Source organism: Chiloscyllium plagiosum, unplaced genomic scaffold (assembly GCF_037043375.1).
Source record: "Chiloscyllium plagiosum isolate Xiang-an unplaced genomic scaffold, Cpla_swu_hap1 HiC_scaffold_35, whole genome shotgun sequence".
NCBI classification, from domain to species: Eukaryota; Metazoa; Chordata; class Chondrichthyes; order Orectolobiformes; family Hemiscylliidae; genus Chiloscyllium; species Chiloscyllium plagiosum.
The window spans coordinates 6,048,923-6,071,380 of NW_028270173.1; the positions used below are offsets into that span (position 1 = coordinate 6,048,923).

The following is a 22,458-nucleotide window of genomic DNA, read 5'->3' on the forward strand; positions in this document are numbered from 1 at the left end:
CTGCCCCCTGTAAACAGTGGAGGAATTGTATAAAATGCTGTTGATTTATATATATATATATATATCTCTCCATTCATAAAATAGCAATTCAGCGTACACGTTTTGCCACACCTGGACAACTGTATTCCCTCGGTGACACTGACAAGGAGGGTCTAAAAGTGCAGTGAGAATGTAGGGCTTCTGAAGGATGTGAATAATAGATTATTTATGGAGAAAGATATAGGGGCAAATGGCTGGAAGGTTATAAGAATACACCAACAGAATGAGGAAAAATAGTGTGCGCTGAGCGTTAGCCTTGACAAAGACTGGGAGGTTCAAATGGTCAGCTTTGTTGTTGTAAAACACAATGTCATTGGATTAGTTTTGTGAGCTCAAATGCCTGGTCTGGTCTGCCCCTCCATATTGTTTGGAACAGACAGGGGGGGAGCATGGGAACTGGGAGGGGTTTAAATTGGTTGAAGTTTCAATGTAAAGAGAAAAGCAAATCCGTTATTTCACAGTACACCCCAAATAACCAGGCCTCTCACCTTCCGTGACCCAGTTGGCATTTTATTAGAAACTTTCTCTCCTGAAAAATTAAACACCGCCTCTTCTGCCAACGGAACAGTTTGCAAATATTCTCCCTGGAACTGCAGCGAGAGTCCCGTTTGGGCAAGGTCACTGGACATTTCCAGGACCTCCCTCCCCCTCCCTCCACAGGCAGCATTGACACTTTAGCAGAGGTTTCTGGGACGCAAGCCCTGACAGTGGCTGGTCATGGTGGTTGGGGGGGAGCGCAATGGGAGGAACAATAGCAAATCGCCAACTGAGAAGCTGCAGGCCCTCCCTCCCCCACACACAAGTCCAGGTGCTGGATTCTCAGCACACAGTGATTGCTCTTGGTCACCTTCAAGCCTGGGGAAAAGAAAGGATACACTTTCTCACTGAAGTTGGCGTGGAAAGTGAACAGATGGGAAAAGAGATCTGCATCATAAAAGGAAACTCTTCCTCCTTCGTTGCCCGGGTAGATCCCAATGTGGGTGGGGTTACCTCTCACATCGATCACCTTCGGATGATATAGGAAAGCCCCAAAGCTGTCATTCTCTCTGCGTATGGTCCAGTAGCTATGCTTGGGAGACTGACGCAGCTCTCCTTACGGTTGATGGACTCCTTGGCGACACCCAGGTTCCAGTCTTTGCCATCCCCCGTGTCAACCTGCCAGTGGTGCCTTCCTGATGTGAGGCCATCGGAGCCCAGGATGAAGGGCGCGACGTTGAACCTCTCCGGGTTGTCAGGTACCACCTTCGGCTTCCCATTGTACCTTACTCTGGTTGGGCCACAGAGAGAGAGCTGGGAGCAGGCAGTGACAGGGTTGAAGGTTAGATTTGACAGTCCTGTAAAGATTACTCAACATTAGAACAATTTAAGACTAACATGAATTAACAAAAAGAATTGTTTCCCTACTGTCAGTTATATATCTTTACAGAAATGTTAGACTGCTTGGTTTTGCCATTTCCTGCATTTATATAGCACCTATCAGAACTTTAGGACAAAGCAAACTGCCTTTTCAGCCAATGGAATGCTTTCCTCATTGCACCCCAATCGGCCAATGAAGCAAAGGGGATATGAAGGAAAATTGGATTTGCACCTCAAAAGGTTCAGTGTCTGCATTGCCTGGTCTGAACATACAATGAAACCAGGTTCAAACCAAGCTCTTGAAGGAGAATGTGATCACTATCTGCAAAGGGAAAGATTGTTGGGCTCAGGGGTAACGGTGGGGGTGTGACATTAGGTGAGATGTCCTTGAAGAATGGGCTGAACGATCTCACTTCTGTGCTGCAACCATTCGATGATCCTTTGAGGCGTTGTACAGTGTAGGAAAAGTTGCAGCTAACGTGTACACAACAAACTCCCAAACACAGCAACGCTACAGTTACCAGCACACCCAGGAGATCTCAGATTGTTTCACGTCCCCCCTCCCCCACTGCCTGGCCAATAGGATAGACCGGGCCATAGCTTCAGTTCACCCTGAAAGGCGATGCCTCCAACATGGCAGCACTCCCTCAGAATGGGACTGGGAGAGCCAGCTGAGCTCATGCTCAAGGCCCTGGAATTACAGATGGAACAGCTCCTGAGACTGAGGCAAAGGCACTCCCCATTCAGCTACTGCTGAAGGGCAAATTGCTCTTGTTGGTGTGCAGTTCCAACAGCACCAGGCAGTCTCCATTCCCCTCAACTCTCCACTGCCCAGCAACGGATTATCCCAAAGTGGGGGCAGGACAAACAACTTCACAGCCCCAGACGGATCAAACCCTCAATGCATTTACAATGAGTCATAGAGATGTACAGCATAGAAGCAGACCCTTCAGCCCAAATTGTCCATGCTGACCAGATTTCCCAACCCAATCTAGTCCCACCTGCCAGCATCCGGCCCATATCCCTCCAAACCCTTCCTATTCATATACCCATCCAAATGCCTCTTAAATGTTGTAATTGTACCAACCTCCACCACTTCCTCTGGCAGCTCATTCCATACACGTACCACCCTCTGTGTGAAAAGGTTGCCCCATAGGTCTCTTTTATATCTTTCCCCTCTCACCCCAAACCTCTGCCCTCTAGTTCTGGACTCCCCAACCCCAGGGAAAAGACTTTGCCTATTAACCTATCCATGCCCCTCATAATTTTGTAAACCTCTATAAGATTACCCCTCAGCCTCCGATGCTCCAGGGAAAACAGCCTCAGCCTGTTCAGCCTCTCCCTATAGCTCAAATCCTCCAACCCTGGCAACCCTTGTAAAACTTTTCTGAACCCTTTCAGGTTTCACATCATCTTTCCGACAGGAAGGCGACCAGAATTGCATACAATATTCCAACAGTAGCCTAACCAATGTCCTGTACAGCTGCAACATGACCTCCCAACTCCTGTACTCAATACTCTGACCAATAAAAGAAAGCATATCAAACGCCTTCTTCACTATCCTACCTACCTGCGACTCCACTTTCAAGGAGCTATGAACTGCACTCCAAGGTCTCTTTGTTCAGCAACACTCCTTAGGACATTACTATTCAGTGTATAAATCCTGCTAAGATTTGCTTTCCCAAAATGCAGCACCTCGCATTTATCTGAACTAAACTCCATCTGCCACTTCTCAGCCCATTGGCCCATCTGGTCCAGAATCTGTTGTAATCTGAGGTAACCCTCTTCGCTGTCCACTACACCTCCAACTTTGGTGTCATCTGCAAACTTACTAACTGTACTTCTCATGCTCACATCCAAATCATTTATATAAATGACAAAAAGTAGTGGACCCAGCACCAATCCTTGTGGCTCTCCACTGGTCACAGGCCTCCAGTCTGAAAAACAACCCTCCACCACCACCCCCTGTCTTCTAGCTTTGAGCCAGTTCTGTATCCAAATGGTTAGTTCTCCCTGTATTCCATGAGATTTAACCTTGCTAACCAGTCTCCCATGGGGGAACCTTGTCGAACGCCTTACTGAAGTCCATATAGATCACATCCACCGCTCTTCCCTCATCAATCCTCTTTGTTACTTCTTCAAAAAACTCAATCAAGTTTGTGAGACATGATTTCCCATGCACAAAGCCATGTTGACTATCCCTAATCAGTCCTTGTCTTTCCAAATACATGTATCTCCTGTCCCTCAGGACTCCCTCCAACAACTTGCCCACCACTGACATTAGGCTCACTGGTCTATAGTTCCCTGGCTTGTCCTTACCGCCTTTCTTAAACAGTGGCACCACGTTAGCCAACCTCCAGTCTTACAGCACCTCACCTGTGACTATCGATGATACAAATATCTCAGCAAGAGGCCCAGCAATCACTTCTCTAGCTTCCCACAGAGTTCTCGTGTACACCTGATTAGGTCCTGGGGATTTATCCACCTTTACTCGTTTCAAGACATCCAGCACTTCCTCCTCTGTAATATGGACATTTTTCAAGATATCATCATCTATTTCCTGATATTCTATACCTTCCATGTCCTTTTCCACACTAAATACTGATGCAAAAATACTTATTTAGTATCTCTCCCATCTCCTGTGGTTCCACACAAAGGCTGCCTTGTTGATCTTTGAGGGGCCCTAATCTCTCCCGAGTTACCCTTTTGTCCTTGATGTATTTGTAAAAACCCTTTCGATTCTCCTAAACTCTATTTCACATCCCCTTTTTGCCCTCCTGATTTCCCTTTGAAGTATAGTTCTACTGCCTTTATACTCTTCTATGTAGAATATATTTGATCTATTTTGTCTATACTGACATATGCTTCCTTCTTTTTCTTAACCAAACCCTCAACTTCTTTAGTCATCTCGCATTCCCTATACCTATCAGACTTTCGTGTCACCCTAACAGGAATATATTGTCCCTGGACTTATACACTTAATGGTAAGGTCTTGGGGAGTGTTGCTGAACAAAGAGACCTTGGAGTGCAGGTTCACAGCTCCTTGAAAGAGGAGTCACAGGTAGATAGGATAGTGAAGAAGGCGTTTGGTATGCTTTCCTTTATTGGTCAGAGTATGGAGTATAGGAGTTGGGAGGTCATCTTGCGGTTGTACAAGACATTGATTGGTCAGACCACTTTTGGAATATTGGGTGCTAATCTGGTCTCCTTCCTATTGGAAAGATGTTGTGAAACTTGAAAGGGTTCAGAAAACATTTACAAGGATGTTGCCAAGGTTGGAGGATTTGAGCTATAGGAAGAGGTTGAATAGGCTGGGGCTGTTTTCCCTGGAGCATCGGAGGTTGAGGGGTGACCTTATAGAGGTTTATAAAATCATGAGGGGTATGGATAGGATAAAGTCTCTTCCCTGGAATGGGGGAATCCAGAATCAGAGGGCATAGGTTTAAGGTGAGAGGGGAAAGAGATAAAAGAGACCTAAGGGGCAATTGTTTCAGACAGAGTGTGGTACGTGTATAGAATGAGCTGCCAGAGGAAGTGGTGGAGGCTGGTACGATTGCAACATTTAAAAGGCATCTGGATGGGTACATGAATTGGAAGGATTTGGAGGGATATGGGTCAGGTGCTGGCAGGTGGGAGTAGATTGGGTTGAGATATCTGGTCGGCATGGATGGGTTGGACCGAATGGTCTGTTTCCGTGGTGTACATCTCAATGAACCTATGACTCTATTAGTCCCTTCCACTTTCCTACAAAGAAAGAATGAACATTGTGTCTTTGTGAAAGATTGTTCAGCCATAGAGTTGTGTGGTAAGTTACATTATGAAACCTGAGGGTATGTATCCACCAGATTCTGTAACTTATGTTTTCCAGTCTTACATTATCTTCTTCACTCTGAGACTGTCATTTGTAAAATAATTTAGTGCATTTTAAAGGCAAGTAGAAAATATTTGTTTGTGGTCTTTGCCATTTCCTGATGCCCAAATGTAATTTAATTGCTGGAAAAGCTCATGAGCTCTGAGAAAGTGTCATGGAGAGAAAGCCCAAGTGAACGTTTCGGGTCCAGTGACCGTTACTCAGAACTTTACTTTTGTCAATCTCTCGTTCCTGGAATATTGGCCTTTATTTCAAAGGGAGTTGAGTCCAAAATTAGGAACGTGTTTTGCTAAAATCATACAAGGCATGAGTCAGAGCATAGATGAAATCTTGTGGAAAGATATCCTGCCATTGGAGGCAGCCCAGCGAAGCTTCATTAGGCAGGTTTGGAGGGAATGTGTGTAATGGAGTGGATTTGTATCCTGGGTGTGCACTCATTAGGATATAGAAGAACGAGAGAGGGCCATGTTGAAATAAATGTACAAGATTCTTAGAGAACTTGACAGGGGAGATGGGGAGAGGTTGTTTCCTTTTGAGGGCGATCCAGGACCAAAGGGCATAGTCTCAGAATAAGGAGTCACACATTTAAGGGAGATGAGGAATTTCTTCTCTCAGAGTGTTGTGAATCTGTAGAATTCTTTACCGCAGAGAGCTGTTGACCCTGGGTTATTCAGTGTACTCAAGCCTGAGATAGATAGATAGTTACTCAGTAAGAGCATCAAGGGTTATGGTGGTGCAGTGGACTTGATGGGCTGAATGGCCTCCCTCCGCTGCTGTGCCTCATGGTATTTTTACAGAGTTGTACAAGGTTTCATCAACTGTTTTTATTTATCTTGCTGGGTTACTCATTTCATTTACTCTCCAACTACTTTGAGAAATTTTCAGATAAACCTTCAAAAAAAAATCTTTAAGCTTCCCACTCTTTCTGGCAAAATTGTAAACCTCTTGTTTTGACACGTCTAGTTCGCCATGACCGTCCACTTTTCCAGTGGAGTTATTATTCCTTGAAGGGTTACATATTCCGCTGTTGGTTGTAGCTCCTCCAAACCGGAGATCTGCTGTCATGATGTGTTATACACACCTCCCTTGTGCCATCCTCCATTATCTAACGTAGCTCACCTGCTCCCTGTTCCTCACTTTGTTCTGGTGCCCTCTTGACAAAGTTCTCTTTAGCTTTTCAGCTCTGACCGAAAACTGACATTTTCGAAAGCGATAAAATTATCAGATCAGGAAGGAGGTATATTGTATATTAATTGACGATTTAAAAATGTAATATCTTTCCTGACCACTGGGCAGGTAAACACTTTACAGCTTACATAAATTCGATTATGTAAGCTGTAAATTAGAATATAAACACACAAAATTTGATTTCTTTTACACAAGTTGACATGGAGGATTTTTTTATTGAAACTAATCTTTTCTGTTTAAACCGGGAAGGCCAATAAATGACACTCATCCACCAAATTGTTTTGCTGGGTCACAGTGAAGGCAGTTAAAGAGTCACACGTGTTGCTGTGGGACGAGAGTCTCACACACAAGCCAAATGAGCCAATAATCACCGATTTCCTTCTCTAAATGATATTAATCAGACTGTGCTTCTTTTTGTTAAAAACATCATGTGGTTTTCATGGTCATAACTACTTACACTAGTTTTTTAGTTTTTATTCCAGATTTAGTTCATTATTTGAATTTAAATTTCCTAGTTGCCCTGGTGTGAACTCTCGTCGCTGTATCATTGCTCTCTTACTCACCCAGTGACCGAACTGTTCCCCAGATCCCAGTTCTGACACTTTGCAAGCCTCCAGCTGCAGCTGAGTTATACAGCATGTACAACACTGAAACAGGATATGCAGCAAAACAGCTCCATGCTGTTGTTAATGCTCCACCTGCAATTCCTCATTCCCTTCATCCAATCCTACCAGCGTATCCTTCAATGCCTCCTTTCTGTTCAGAGTTCCCTCAAACCCATTCACCTCCACCAATTCTTTGGACTGACTGGTTCCACCTTCTACCACTCTCTGCCTTCCTAAGAATTCCTGAAATTCTTCCAACTACATTTATCCATGTCCACCTGACCATCCAAAGCTCAACTGTATCTCTATGGGGATTACTTTCTGGTCATCTGTCCACCTCTTCTTTGACAAAGGGCAAAATTAATAACTGTCTCACCCTGGCCAAAGTTTCCTGACAAGTGTCACCTCCGAATCCACACCGAACAGCAGAGTTATTGCAAGGTGAACTGACCGGTAAGATTGGGATGTGTTTAATGCAGTCATAGTGGCTCCAGTGGTATTTCACAGCCGTGGCAATTAGCCAACATCAGTCTCGGCCTAGCTTGCTGCCCTTAGTCCTGGAGGCCAGCCATATTCCCCTGGACTGAGTACACAGCTGTAGAACCGTGCAGAATTCACAGCACAGAACCAGCTGACATGGTCCATTCCATTAAATCAACCCCTCCTGAATTCCTTGAATGGATTCTTTCCTGGCCACCCTGGATTACGAACCCCCAATTCTCTGTCAGTCCCCAGAGGGTGAAAACCTGAACAACAGACCCCATCGTCGTGAGATGGAGAGGGGATTAGATTAGAATATTAGATTACATTACAGTGTGGAAACAGGCCCTTCGGCCCAACAAGTCCACATTGACCCGCCGAAGCGTAACCCACCCACACCCCTACATTTACCCCTTACCTAATGCTACGGGAAATTTATCATGACCAATTCACCTGACCTGCACATCTTTGTGACTGTGGGAGGAAACTGGAGCACCCGGAGGGAACCCACACAGACACGGGGAGAATGTGCAAACTCCACACAGTCAGTCGCCTGAGGCGGGAATTGAACCCGGGTCCCTGGCGCTGTGAGGCAGCAGTGCTAAACACTGTGCCACCGTGCCGCCCACGATGTCTATGGGCCACTGGTCTTTATATTTTGGCTGACAGTTTGCAGGCCGCTAACAACCCCAACTGGAATCTGTCCCCGGAAAGGTGAGAGAATGAGCTCGGTTTCCCAATAGGAAGGTAATGTGTCCTGCTGGCTTCTCTCCTCCTCCATCGTCTTGATGCTGACATCCAGTGACAACAGATCTCTGGGGATCTGATCGATCTACTGCTGTAACTGATGACTCTGTAGGTTCACCTCCTCCTTTAGCTGCTGAAGCAGGGTAGATTCCTCCTTGTAAAGGAAGCTGTGCAGCTTCTCAAAGTTTTTCTTAATGCTATCCACGATATTCTGGGTCATGTTCAAGGTCCATACAAATGAATGCAGGTGGTAAGTTTCACATGCACACAGACCTCATGCTGGATTCACAGCTAATAACCTGACCATATCTGGGTGTGAATGACTTCCCCCTACCTCACCAAAGATGGCTTTGTTATCAATTTATCGAATCATAGAGTCATACAGCACAGAAACAGATCCTTTGGTCGAACTCATCCAAACGCCTTAAGATCTAAGCCACTGGCCTCAGACCCAGCCACGTACCCCATTCCGCAGCCACTGAATTAACTCCTTGAGTTTCTCGTTGCCTACGACTTCAACAGATCACCGTGTTGCCATGCCAACATTTCTGTCTCCATCCTGCTGCAATACTCCTGAAAGGCTCAATGCCAGCTGGGACAGCAACACCCCATCTTCCACTTGGGGATCTTATAACCTTCAGGACTCAACACTGAGTTTAACAATTTGTACCAAGAACACCTCTTTGTTGTCTATTATCTACCCCAACAATCCCAGGGGCGCTCATGAAATGGGTTGCTTTCAGTACAACCATCCAAATTACGTCCACTCACAGCCCCCATTATCAGCTATCGAGCTTGTCATCTGCTCTGGCCTCTTATCAACAATCCCTTTGCTGTCTACTGTTTCCTTTCTCACTCTCTCTCTCTCTCTCTCTCTCTCTCTCTCTCTCTAAGCTCCCTCTCCACCTATCTGCTCACTCTTTTACTCTCACAACTCTGACCCCATTATCAGCATAAACACCACCTTCTCTGAGCTGCTTCTAGTTCTGGACAAGGGTCACTGGTGCTGCCAGACCTGCTGAGTTTCTCCAGCGATTTCTGCTTTTTGTCAGAACTGTTTCCTCTCCCTGGGAAATGTCTGAGTCTGAATCAGGCGGTTTCCTCTGCTGGCAGCAAGTCCCTGGTTGAGCCTGAGCCGAGCTTCCAACGACATTCCCAAGGCAGAGTACTTCCACCTTAAACACAATCACCAATCTCCATCTGCTGCTGAAACCCTCAGGCAGGATGATATTAAATCGCCAGACCCGATTATTCTGAATCTTTCCCGTCTCCAGCTCTCCGTACTCCTACAGCTCATACAAACCGCTTTGGCCCATGAACTAATTTGCATCAAATTTAGTTTTCCCATCACCCCTGGTACTTTCCGACTTCTTGTCCATTGACAGTTCCATTTCAAATTTCTTATCGAGGTCAAATCTCTCATACCTCCATCAACTCAGTCATTTGCTCCAACTCTGGTCAACTTGTCCATCACTAATTTTATTCACTCCAACACTGACAAATGTAGATAGGGTAAATAGCAAAGGTCTTTTTTCCAGGGAAGGGGAGTTTGAAACTAGAGGGCATATATTTACGATGTGGGGAAAGATAGAAAAGGGTGCTACGGGGCAATTTGTTTCACACAGAGGATGTATGGAATGAGCTGCCAGAGGAAGTGGTGGGGGCTGGCACAATTACAAGTTTAAAAGGCATCTGTACAGGACATTGGTTCGACTTTAGGATGGATCCTATGAAAATGGAAAGGTATCAGAGAAGATCTCCAAGGATGTTCCCACAGTTGGAGAATGAGAGCTATAGGGAGAGGCTGAGTAGGGGCTGTTTTCCCAGCAGCACCCGAGACGGAGGGGTGATCTTATCAAAGTTCATAAAATCATGAGGGGCATGGATAGGTGAATAGTCAAGGTCATTTCCCCAGGGTTGGAGAATCCAAAACTACAGGTCAGCAGTTTTAGATGAAAGGGGAAAGACTTACACACAGAGGGTGGTGCGTGTATGGAATGAGCTTCCAAAGTAAGTACAATTACAACATTTAAAAGGTATCTGGATGGGTACATGAATAGGAAGGGTTTAAGAGGATCAAATGCAGGCAGATGAGACTAGATTAATTCAGGATACCTAGGCAGCATGGATGAGTTGGATCGAAGGGTCTGTTTCTGTGCTGTACAGCTCTATGGCTAAGTGAGTCAAGTCAATATTGTTTTCAATAATTGAAAGTTCCATAACCAGACAGCACAGATTTAAGCTGTGACAACCATAGATGACCTGAGGTAGGAATCAGGATCAGTCTGCCTGAAATAATTGCGATGATAGTTTCAATAAGGAGAAAGTGAGGACTGCAGATGCTGGAGGTCAGAGCTGAAAAATGTGTTGCTGGAAAAGCGCAGCAGGTCAGGCAGCATCCAAGGAGCATCCAAGGAGCAGCCTTCTTCAGGAGGCTTATGCCCGAAACGTCGATTCTCCTGCTCCTTGGATGCTGCCTGACCTGCTGCATGTTTCCAGCAACACATTTTTCAGCTCTGATAGTTTCAACAGACAATCTTTATAGGGGGCTAAGTATGTAATTCAGGTCAGGAGGTTCTATCAGGGCAGGAGGCTGTACTGGGATGGGAGCAGATGGTCACATTGCAGTGGTTAGGGGGTGTTGGAGTGTAGGGGCAGGGGGATGGTGCAGGGTCACCCATGGGAGAGGCCAAGGCTCCCAGTGACTCGTGAGAGAAGTGGGAAACCTTGCAGGATACTAGGCAACGCACATCCCTGGCTATCTTTGGGAAGAAGACCTGTAAGAGACATGACAGGTTTGAGGCTAAGGTAACTGAGATGACCACCATCGTTGAAGCCAAGCGTGTCGCCCTAGCTGAGTTCAAGGGGTCAGCTAGGGGGGACTCTGCAAATTCTCAGGGCTGCCAGGAGCAAGGTTCAGCAGACTGCCAGGCATTGTGCTAATGAGTACCAGACACTGCTAAGTGAGGAAATTCAGACAGCCGCTATAATGGGGAACATTAGGGGAATGTACAAAAGCATTAAGGCGGCACTAGGACCAGCTCAGAGCAAGAAAGCCCCCTTCAAATCCTCTACTGAAGAAGTAATCACAAAAAAAGGCCAGCAGATGGAGAGGTAGGTTGAACACTACTCTGATCTCTATCCCAAAGAGTATACCGCGTCCGCTTCAGCACTTGATGCCATCATGTGCTTGCCAACCATGGAGAAGCTAGACGCAGAGCCATCAGTAGAAGAGCTCAGCAAGGCCATTGAGAGCCTGGCCTCAGGTAAGGGCCCAGGTTGCGATGGGATTCCTCCTGATCTGACCGAGTGCAGCAAGACTAGCTTATTAGTCCCATTGCATTAAGTCCTCTGTCAGGGCTGGCAAGAGGAGCTGTACCGCAGGCCATGAGGAATGCTAAGATCATTGCCATTGACAAAAACAAGGGCGAGAGACGTTACTGCAACAACTACAGAGGCATCTCTCTCCTCAACACTGTCGGCAAAGCCTTTGCTCGGGTCATTTTGACTCGCCTGCAGAAACTGGCAAAACATGTACTCTCAGAGTCACAGTGCGGCTTCCGAGCTAAAAGGTCAACAGTAGACATGATCTTCTCCCTTCGCCAATTACAGAGGTGCAGAGAACAGAAAATGCCCCTGAATGTCACTGTCATTGACCTCACCAAGGCGTTCGCGCTGGTTTGTCCAAGGTTCTCCTGAGGATCGGCTGCCCCCTGAAACTGTTGAGCATGATGGAATCCTTCCACAGGAACATGAAGGGGACAGTGCAGTTCAATGGCAGCCTTCTGAGTCCTTCAACATCCGCAGCAGCGGTACGTGCGGCACTCATCTGGGACATTTGTTTACCGAGGATGCTGCAGTTGCTACACACACCCAGCAGGAACTCCAGTCACTGATTGTTACGGCATGGGGTAAACCCTCCTGCTAAACTTAAAACCAGCAACACAGAAAAGATTTATCCCATGCAGTAATCTGTAAAAATTTGAGTGGCCGGCAATGCGACAAATACCTCACTAGCTCTGCCTACCAACTTAGACTAAACTAGCATTACCCATAAATCCTCGGACCACTCTATCTGCCAAGCCAATTTTTCAAATGAAATAAAGAAAGCTTCGACATCTTTTTCATCAAAATGTGGCAGAGTCTTGACATATTTATATATATCACTACCTTCTCTTTTAATCTCCATCCTATCAACTTGACTTTGCTGACTAAGTCGCAACTTCTCAAGTTCAAATCGCTCTCTCTTCCTCTCTCCCCTTCCTTTCTCTCTCTCTTTGCTCAGCGAAGCATCTTTTCTCTCTTTTTCTTCTCTCTCCCTTGTTCATTTTCTCTTTCCCTCTCTTTTTCCTCTCTCTCCCTTTATCTTCTAACTCCATTTTCCTCAATTGTTATTTAAGTTTTTCTACCTCTACTGCACTTGTCTGTTTCTCTGACACACCTAGTGTTTGAGTAATTCCCTGACAATTTCAGTTTTACTTTCGTCCTGGGTTAAACCCAAATCTAACTTCTTTGCTAATTCTAAAAGTATGGCCTTTTCCTTTCCTTCTAAACTTCCTTGGCAAATCTGAGAATCATCTTCAAATCCCAGAACCTCTTTAGCAATTTTAAGAGCCATTTGTCCGACTTTTAATTTAATCAACCACAAGGCCATACAGAGAGTCATAGAGATGTACATCACGGAAACAGACCCTTCGGTCCAACCTGTCCATGCTGACCAGATATCCCAACCCAATCTAGTCCCACCTGCCAGCACCCGGCCCATATCCCTCCAAACCCTTCCTATTCATATACCCATCCAAATGCCTCTTAAATGTTGCAATTGTACCCGCCTCCACCACGTCCTCTGGCAGCTCACTCCATACCCGTACCACCATCTGTGTTAAAAAGTTGACCCTTAGGTCTCTTTTATATCTTTCCCTTCTCACCCTAAACCTATGCCCTCTAGTTCTGGACTCCCGAGGAAGTTTTGCTGATCAAAGAGACCTTGGAGTGCAGGTTCATAGCTCCTTGAAAGCGGAGTCATAGGTAGATAGGATAGTGAAGAAGGTGTTTGATATGCTTGACTTTATTGGTCAGAGTATTGAGTACAAGAGTTGGGAGGTCATGTTTGGTTCGGGCCACTTTTGGAATATTGCATACAATTCTGGTCTCCTTCCTATCCGAAAGATGTTGTGAAACTTGAAAGGATTCAGAAAAGATTTACAAGGATGTTGCCAGGGTTGAAGGGTTTGAGCTATAGGGAGAGGCTGAACAGGCTGGGGCTGTTTTCCCTGGAGCGTCTGAGGCTGAGGGGTGATCTTATAGAGGTTTACAAAATTATGAGGGGCATGGATAGGGTAAATCGGCAAAGACTTTTCCCTGGGGTTGGGGAGTCCAGAACTAGAGGGCATAGGTCAGCCATGACCAAAAGAGGCCTCACAAATATTTAATGGTGGGAAATATATTCAAGGTATGGGGAAAAGGGCCAGTACAGATACACTGGTTCTCCTATACTATATAATCCAGCCATTCTGAATCATCACATACAGAAACAGAGTTTAAGACTTCAACATAACTAAGCAGTGTCAGATCGCAAGGTAGAAAAAGGGGACCTGCCTTACCAAGGTGTCCTCCAACAGACCTTCAAGTTTCCTTTTCGCCACGTTACACTTTTCAATCAAGGTTTGTAGCTTGATCACAGACTTCTGAAGTTGTGTCTAAGGGGAAAAAAAATCAAATCACAGCATACTAAGGCTCTGAAAGAGAAGATGCAACAGGAACTTAGAACGTGATTTTTATGGTCACAGAACAGAATTTTTAAATTCAGAAATAAGTATGTCTAGTCAGAAACAGTCAAGAAACAGTCATCCTCAGAGATTTCAACACTGACTCCAGATGCCATGAAATGCCAGGTCACATGTGAGCAAGGAAACTTCCTCAGGATTACACCTCACCAGCTCTCCCAGATGAGGGATTGCCACTTTGTGTTTACCACCACTTAGAGGACGCACTGAATGTGGCAAGGACACAGAACGTACTTGGTTGAGGGTGGGGTCACACACATGCCAATGTCCATCACCAAGAATGGTTCAACAGTAAAACTACTGACTAGGTGGGCCAAGTCCTAAAGGATAATGTCGCTAAGCTGTGAGTCTGTGGCAAATTGTGATCAACAGGAGGGAAAAACATACTCGACCTCATCCTCACCAATCTGCCAGCTGCAGATGGACCTGTCTATGGCAGTACTGGGAGCACTGACCGCTACACAGTCTTTCTGGGGATGGAGCTGTTTGATGAGGAACTGGAACATCAGCTTAGGTCTGGTCAATTACACGGGCAAGTCTCAAACTCCTGATTTTGAGTGTGACCTCCAGCGGTGCCAGGTTGAGACTTGAAACAGAGATGGGCAGATGCCTGCTGGTGTGCAACAAATACAAACCCAATGTCTCGCAGGATACTTGTGTGTCTGGGGAAGGGCATGTTCTGGTGATATTAGTGTCACGGAGAGCCTGGTGTGCACTGAAAGGGGTGTAGTGTCGCACGTGGTACCTTGAATTCCTCCGCAGCCTCCTGCACATTGAGGACATCGTGACGGAAGTGTTTCCAGAAGGCCCGGCAGTCCAAGCAGATAACTTCGCTGTCGGTCACGCAAAAGCGTTCCAGTTTCTTCCGGTGCTCAGGGCAGGTGTGGTGGCTGGGGAAGGTCTCCCCCAGCCGGGCATGCTCCTTGCAGACAGTTGCCACGACATTCGAGAGCTTGTGGTTACTCTTCAAAGTACTCGACACTGAGATCTCGGAGCAAACTGCGCAAATCAACTGGCCCTGCTGCTCCCAGTATTTCATAATACAATCCCTGTGAAGAAAGATTAGAGATTATTTCGCTGGGTACTGTAAAACCAAGGAGGCCAATCAGCCCATTGGGTCGGCTCCCTCCTTCAGTTAGGTCATGGCTTATCTGATGGTCCTTAACTCCACTTTCCTGCCTTTTCCCCATTCCCTTTGATTCCCTTACTGATGAAAAATCTGTTGTCACTCTCAGACAGAAGAAATTCCTCCTCCTCCCTGTCTGAAATGTGTGAACCTACACTCTGAATTCTGCATTCTGGTCCCGAACTTTCCCACAAGGGGAAACCTTTCCGCATCACCCCTAAGAATTTTCTACATTTCAATGAGGTCATCATTCATTCTTCTATATTTCAATGAGTACGGGTGAAACCTACTCCAGATAAGGCAGTTTCTCAATTCCTGGGATCAGCCCAAGCGCACCTTCTCTGGACTGTCTCCAAACACCAGTCTATCTTTCCTTAGATAGGGGACCCAAAACTGTTCACAGTGTTCCAGCTGTGGTCTAACTAGTGCCTTACATAGTTTTACCAAAACCTCCCCACTCTTGTACATCATCCTCAATGAAATAAAGGCCAGCATTCCATTTGTCTCCCGATTAACTGCTGACTCATGGGCAAGGACTCCCGAATCTCTGTGTTATGTAGGTTTCTGCAATCTTTCTCCATGTAGACAATATTCAGCACCTCTATTCCTCCTGCCAAAGTGCATAACCTCACATTTTCCCCACATTATATTCAATCTGCCAAGTTTGTGGCCCCTCCCTTAACCTGTCTTCATTCCTCTACATTCTCTGCGACATCCTCACCATTTGCCTTTGCACCTATTATTTGTTTAGATGAGGGCAATCTTTCCGGCAACCTTCAGGGACTTAAGTACATCCAAGGAGCTTTATGAAAGGACAGAGGTGCAGTTATATAGCATCTTTCACAACTTGAAATGTAAGACATGTAACTCCAGCATGTACACATGTTTCTACAAACAACAATCAAAATTTCAGTGAGATTAGTTTTTGTGGGATAAAGATTAACTCAGGACACCAAGAAATATGGGATGTTCACATCAACCCAGGTGGCACCATTCATCATTAAAGGTTTTCAGAATTTAAGTTCTACTTATGTCAATGATGATGGGCTACCTTCTTGAACCATCACAGTAATGGGGTTGAATTGAATTGAATTGAATTTAGTGTCATATGTACTGAGGCGAAAAGCTTTGTCTTTCAAGCAAAACAGGCAGATCACAGAGTTAAGTAGCATAGATAGTAAATAATAGGTAAACAGCAGCAAAAACAAAAACACAGGTACAGGTGAATGTTAAGAGTTTGTGAGCCCATTCAGTATTCTAACAACAGTAGGGTAGAAACTGTTATGAAACCGGCTGGTGCAGGCTTCTGTACCTTCTCCCCGATGGTAGAGGTTGTAGAAAAACATTGCCAGGGTGGGATGGATCTTTGAGAATGCTGGCGGCCTTTCCTTGACAGCGGGCCTGGTAGATGGATTCCATAGATGGGAGGTTGGCCTTTGTGATTGTCCGGGCCAAGTTCACCACTCTCTGTAACTGCCTCCAATCTTGAATGGTACAGTTGCCATACCAGGTAGTGATACATCCAGACAGAATGCTCTCCATGGTGCACCTACAAAAATTGGCAAGGGTATTCGCAAAGGTGTAGGGATACAAGCAATGCAGTTGGGAGGATGTTTCAGGATTTTATTCCAATGGAAGTTAAGGCAATTACAGATGTATGACTCCAAGGTGATGATGTTCCCATGTGTCCATGGCCTTTTGGGGTCCAGGGTCTGTTAGCTCAGTGAGTTAGATGCGTGTTGGCAATGCATTGTGATGCCAACAGTGTAAGTTCATGTCCAGCATGGGTTGAGGTGATCTTAAAGGACTCTTCTTCTCAATCTTGCCCCTCGACTGAGGCATGGTGACCCTCAGGTTAAATCTCTCTCGCTCTAATGACAGAGCAGCCCTATGGTTTGATAAGAGTATGGCAACTTTAACTTTAGTGCCCCTGTTCTTATGGGTGGTAGGGGTCATAGGTTTGAAAAGTGCTATCAAAGGAGCCTTGGTGATGCTGCAGTGCATTTTATAAACATTGATATGAAACATGATGACTACTATTTACAGTAAGTGTCAGTGGTGGAAAGGGTGAATATTGGTGGATATGGCACTGATCAAGCAACTGGATGTTATAGAGTGCACTAATCTAGGCATGTAGGGAACATTCCATCACATTCCTGACCTCCAGCAGGGGCAACACTCCCTCAGCATTATACTGACCCTGGATTGGTTCTCAGCCAACAACTTTAAAGAGGATGCCACTATGGAACCAAGACTTACAACTATGTAAGTTACGTTCTCATCGACATGCATATCCATGAGTGGAAATACAAACATGCCTGAGAAACCTACAGGAGTTTTAACAAGGGGTACTGGGAAAGCACAGTCAGTTTGGCAGCATCGAGGAGCCGGAGAGACGATGTTTCAAGCATAAGCTATTCATGAGGAATCAGGATTCTTCTGCACCTTGGATGGTGGCAGACCGGCTGTATTTTTCCAGCACCGTACTCTTCGACTCTGATCTCCAGCATCTGCAGTCCTCACTTTCTCCCAGGAATTTTAAAGAAGTAAACCTGTATTTTATAACATCTGTCACTATCACAGTATATGCCAGAGTCTATGCTATGAACGGAATACTATTTGAAGATCAGTCCCTGCTGTAATATAGGAAATGCAGCAGCCAGTTTTTGCAGAACAAACTCTCAGAAACAGCAATTAGCACATTTTTAACATGTTTTATTGAATAACATACATTGGTCAGACTCAGGGGAACTGCCATTGCATCCACAAGATGGCAGACTCAGACTTAGTTTAAAATTTTACTGCAAAAACCACACTCCAAACCTTCAGCACTGCCCAGCATCTGAGTAAAGAGTGCAGTGCTGGAAAAGCATAGCAGGCTAGGCAGCATCCGAGGAGCAGAAAAATCAACAGTTCTAGCAAAAGCCCTTCAACAGGAATGATGGCTGCATGGCATCAGCCTAGATTTTTCTGTTTATGTCTTTTGACTGAAACCTGAAATCACACTCAAACACCAGAGTGCTAACAATTGAGCTGTGGTTGATCTTCATAAAAAAGACAAAACCACAAACAGAAACATCCATTCCAAATTTCCTGGCACTCATAGTTTCTGCAGGATTAACATGAAGTATAAGGATAATTAGTTAACAGTATTGCTGAATTTTCATGAGCCAGTTTTCAGAAGCTACACATAAACCACATCCTGCCGTTTAAATAATATAAGCTTTTAAAAAAAAACTCTTAGGATGATTTTCATTATAGCTGATTGTGAATGCAGCCTTACTCACCATTAAAAAATCAAATATCTTCATTTATGCTCACTAGCAAGGTAGCTTTGTGCATCCTATAACTTTCATGTAGTCTTGTTACAAAAGGGAAACAGAACTGGTTAACAAATTGTTTAATTTTGATTTGCGACACACATGAACATTACTCAATTTCTGGCTCATGAACAACCTTGAAATTTAGAAACAGTCAGTCAGTCAGTAACAAAAAACAGCACTTACTAGTTTTTTTTAAGAAAATGCCTGCTCTCCAATTCAAAAACTTTAATATAATTTTTCCAGTGAATATTTCTACAATGATGTGGAGGTGCTGGTGTTGGACTGGGGTGATCAAAGTTAAAAAGCACATAACACCAGATTATAGTCCAACAAGGTTATTTGGAAGTACTAGCTTTTGAGCCAGGTCAGGAGCATTTCTTCCAAAAGCTAGTACTTTCAGATAAACCTGTTGGACTATAACCTGGTATTGTGTGATTTTTTTAAACGACTTCCATAATGAACGAGCAACATCAGTCCGAGCCTATTTTTAACAAAATAAAATCTAAAGTTTCCGAAGTGTGAGTACTGCAACTGTGAGGTCTTTGGTTAATAGACTAAAGTGCAGCAACCCTGCATGATCATCCAGCTAGACACAAGATCCCACAGTTTTGAAGGGGAGTATAGGGATTCTCCCAGGTGTCCATGGGGGCTTCCTGCATGCAACTTGGCAGGCACACTTCCCACATTACAACAGTTCAATCTGAACTTTGGAATGTACAGAGATTGTGCAAGAGGCTGTTCTACTTTGCAATAACCTGTCAGAAACTGTGGTTAATTTCTGGCATAAGCCCATAGTACATACAATCCATTGCTTATCTCAATTTCTCAAAGTAAAATTTGAACTCAGTACCTCTGCATTGCTAATCCAGGACTAAATCCAAACTTAGTTTCATACTCCTCTCTAGCTCCCGATACCAAACCCAAGCCATGACAAATTTGTCCCCCACTCAAGCCCATTAACATCCATCTAGCCCAGTCCAATAACAGTCCCTCCACCAGCCAAGTGATGGCACACCCTTCTCCCAGACTAGTGACAGTTGCTCCCAGCTTAGTGTTAGCACTTTGCTTCTCTTAGCCCACTGACAGCTCCAGCATTACTCACAATCCAGTGACAGCAACCTCCTTTCACTCACCAGCACAGTGACAGCAGTACCCCTTCTCCCTCCAGCCTAGTAACAGCTCCCACACTATTTCCAACCAGCTCTGTCAGCTCCCTTCATTACTCCAAGCCTAGTGTCAGTTGCCCCCATTTGCTCCCAGCTTACTGACAGTACCCTACTTCTCCCAACTCAGCTCCTGCATTACTCTCAGCCCAGTGACAGCATCCCTCCTCTCCTACCACCTTATTGTCAGCTTCCCATGCAGATTCCAACAGAATGACAGCTGCGCCCCCAAGCCTCCTCATTGTTCGCATTGCAACTCCACGGGGTTGGGGAAAATTGCCTCATAGGGAGGACAGGTTAGGTCCAGGAGAGCTGTTACAGACTCTCCATCAGCGCCATCTTGGATCTAAGCTCCGCCCATTGAAACGCCCACGTCACCAGCGGCCAATTAGAGAAGCGGTCACGGAGTGACATGGAGGGCGGATCCCAGTAGCAGCCAATTGGGGAGAACCGCAGCCAACCCGCAGAGGGCTGACCACTCCACTAATCACAGCATCGATCAGGTTTAGTCGAAGCCAATCACAAATTACTGGCGTCAAGATCGTAGTCGTGCAGCGCACAGCCAATCAGCGGAGAGGGTTGCTGGTTCCGGCCATGGGCGGAGGCTGCCCAATCAGCGTGTCGGTTGGGCCACGGTCCTGCCAATGGTTTCCACGGAGATGTACACAACGTCACAAAGAGTGTGCTACGAGCCTAATAACGAGGAAGGGGCGGACCAGTCGTAAACCAATCATCAGACCAGCCGGGAAGGAGCCCGCGACGGAACCGGCCAATCATGCCGTCGAACCGGCCTCCGAAGACTGTCAGGTCTATTATCAAGGCCGCGACCGCCATCCACAGGTTCTGGCCGAGCCGCCACAACAGCTTTAAGGCAGCTCAGCACCGGCGCTACCACTGCGCCAGATTAGTGTGTCATTCCAGCCGCGCCGCTACCAAGGTCTCCCGCCTGCGACACCTGAAGATCTACTGGGGCACACTGTTGAACCACCTCGTGGTGCAGCCAGTCACCACCGGCGCCGGGAATGGGAAACGCCGCAGGAGCAAGAAGACTGCAACCCGGAAATGGCTGGGCCGCAGGAAGAGAGGGAAGCTCAGCAGGAGGAAAGTCCGCAGCAAGATTACGGTCCGTAAACGATTCGGGCGTCGACCCAGATTATCACAACATTCCATCAGCTGAGCGACATGACGACAAGCCTGACACTTTCCCCATCTTAGCGCCCATATTTGCCTTTGCGGTTGATGATAAAGTGAACATGATAAGGAACCCGGCTCTTGGGGTTAATTAATTATTCTTAAACTAACAGATGGGAAAAGTAGTGTTTTCGGGGCCGAATGTCTTTTAAAGTTGCAAATCAAAACATTTGTTCCGACAGTGCAAAAATGGATGGAAAGACAGGTTGTTAGAAGGATGCATACAATTCATAGAGAGAACGATAGGTCAAGTGAGTTGACAAATTGAGTATAATGTGAAAAAACGTGCACCAGGGTCCCAGGTTCGAGTCCAGCCTCGGGTGAGTGTCTGCGTGGAGTTTGCACATTCTTCCCATAGTGCTAGGTGCATTAGTCAGAGGGAAATGGAGGTGGGTTACTCTTGGAGGGTCGGTATGGATTGGTTGGGCCAAAGGGCCTGTTTCCACAGTAGGGAATCTAAACTAATAATCTTTATGTAGACAAGAACAGCAAGAATCTGCAACAGTGGGGTCTTAAGGGTAATTCTGCATGAAACATAACTAGCTCAGGTGTAGCAGATAATCAGGAATGCTAATTGAATGTGAACTCTTATTTTGAGGGGGTTGGAGTATAACAGTAGGGAAGTCTTACTGCCATTCTATAAGGTGCTGCTGAGACAACATCTGGAGTACTGAGAGCAGTTTTGGTCCCCTTAAGGAAAGATTCATTGAAAGCAGTTCAAAAAAGCCTCATGAAGATGATCTCTGGTATGGGAGACATTGTCTTATGAGAAAAGGTCAAATTGGTTTAGACTCTACTCCCTGGGGTTTAGAAGAATGAAGTGACCTCAATGAAATATATACTCTTAGGGAACTTGTTATGGTAAGTTCTAATAGAATGCTTCCCTTCATGGGAGAGGGCATACATTCAGAATAAAAGCAGGCCAATTTAAGAGCTGGATAAGGAAGAATTTCCTGAGAGTTGTGAGCCTTTGAAACTCTTAGTGACAGCTGTGGGGTAAGACATCTTGTGTATATTTAAGGCTGAACTACTTAGCTTGATATCAGTATTCTTGTATTCATTTGTGGAACTTAAGGCACCACTGGTTGGCCAGCATTGATAGCCTGACCCTATTTGCCCTTGAAGGTGGTAGTGAGCTGTCTTCTTGAATCACTGCAGTCCAATTGCTGTGGGTTGACCCATGATGCTGGTAGGGAGGGAATTCCAGGATTTTGACCTGATGACTGTGAAGCAATGGCAATATATTTCCAAGTCAGTTGTGATTGGCTTGGAGAGGAACTTGCAGGTGGTGGTGTTACCAAGCACCTGCTGCCCTTGTCCTTTAGATGGAAGTGATTGTGAGTTTGGAAGGTGCTGTCTAAGGATGTTTGGTGAATTTCTGCACTGCATCTTGTAGATAGTACCCACTGCTAATGGAGGGATTGAATGTTTTATAAATATTGTGCCAATCCAGTGGGTTGATTTGTCTTGGATGGTGTCAAGCTTTTTGTGTTGTTGGAGCTGCAACCATCCAAGCAAGTGGGTAATATTCTGTCACAATCCTGACTTCTGCCTTGTAGATGGTGGATGGACTTTGGGGTATC

General features: G+C 45.5%; 1 pseudogene across 1 annotated transcript; it reads right to left on the reverse strand.

Moving 5' to 3' along the window:
• Window positions 1-754: 754 nt before the first annotated feature.
• On the reverse strand, window positions 755-20,418 carry LOC148139995 (zinc-binding protein A33-like; annotated as a pseudogene). The gene is made up of 6 exons (XR_015753154.1): window positions 20,374-20,418; window positions 19,927-20,030; window positions 14,818-15,133; window positions 13,890-13,985; window positions 11,825-12,005; window positions 755-1,373 (listed from the first exon to the last, which is right to left on the reverse strand). The product of XR_015753154.1 is annotated as a zinc-binding protein A33-like (transcript).
• Window positions 20,419-22,458: the final 2,040 nt, after the last annotated feature.